The 884-nt window shown below is 49.3% G+C and overlaps 1 protein-coding gene across 1 annotated transcript in view; it reads right to left on the reverse strand.

Annotated features, from left to right (window-relative positions):
* Positions 1-240, reverse strand: part of LOC149852738 (uncharacterized) — a 29,272-nt gene extending 29,032 nt beyond the window's left edge. Inside the window, exon 1 of the mRNA XM_090028406.1 lies at positions 218-240. The gene's annotated coding sequence lies outside the window, so the exon portion shown is untranslated. The remainder of the gene's footprint in view (positions 1-217) is intronic.
* Positions 241-884: the final 644 nt, after the last annotated feature.

Genomic DNA, 884 nt, shown 5'->3' on the forward strand with positions numbered 1-884 from the left:
AATGAGCAGGAATCAAGCAGTTTCTAATGAGCCACAGAGTCCCCTCACCATTGCTGGAAGAAAACACCATTGCAGCTATTCTTGGCAGAAAATCAGGTTCCTGGCTTTAAGACATGTCTCAGGTTTGGAGGGCTATTTTTTGGAGGGGCAGGGGGAAATGGGGGAGAGGGAAGGTGTGCATGCTATGTAAATAAATATGGTAAGCCCCTTTCCTTACCTTTGTCTTTGCTCTGAACCTCTTCTCTCAGAAACTGGCAGCAGTACTCAGTGATGTTGGGGTATTTATAGAGGGCTCTGTTGAGTAAGGGCTGTACCCAATGACGGGCTATTCAAGTGTTTCATGATGTCCAATGAATGAAGAGGTTCTGTGGTCCCATGATCTCAGAGGCAGGTGCACACCCCCAGCCACTTGACCAATGCACAAGCCACAAAGGCTCATCCTTCCTGGATGATTTCTAGCTGGGAAGTTTCCGTCTGGTCTCCTGAACTCCAGCTCCAGGTACTGACTGAGATCTTCTTTCACAGAACCCAGGAGTCCCGAACCCTGCTGTCTGCACTGATCAGCAGATGAGATGTTGCCACTGCTGATTCCCAGCCCTTTCATCAATCCTTCACCTGCCGCATGGTGCTTGAGTTTCTGGGACTAACAGATGGAGCTATGCTGGTGTTATATTCTGGGCATGGCTCCATGTTTACTGAAGGGGACCTGTGTGTCATTCTTCTCAGGGCCCCTCCAGCTATCTATCTGGGACATTGCAATGGATCAGAGGCCAGCTGCTTGGGTAAACTCCTCACTTCCAGGCAGTCATGCATTGCCATTGCACCAGTCTGTTTTCTCTTCTTGAATAAGGTGACCAGACGTACGAGAAACATGGGGATGGTCC

This window comes from Crocodylus siamensis, chromosome 15, assembly GCF_052110815.1.
Source record: "Crocodylus siamensis isolate JL-2025a chromosome 15, ASM5211081v1, whole genome shotgun sequence".
NCBI classification, from domain to species: Eukaryota; Metazoa; Chordata; order Crocodylia; family Crocodylidae; genus Crocodylus; species Crocodylus siamensis.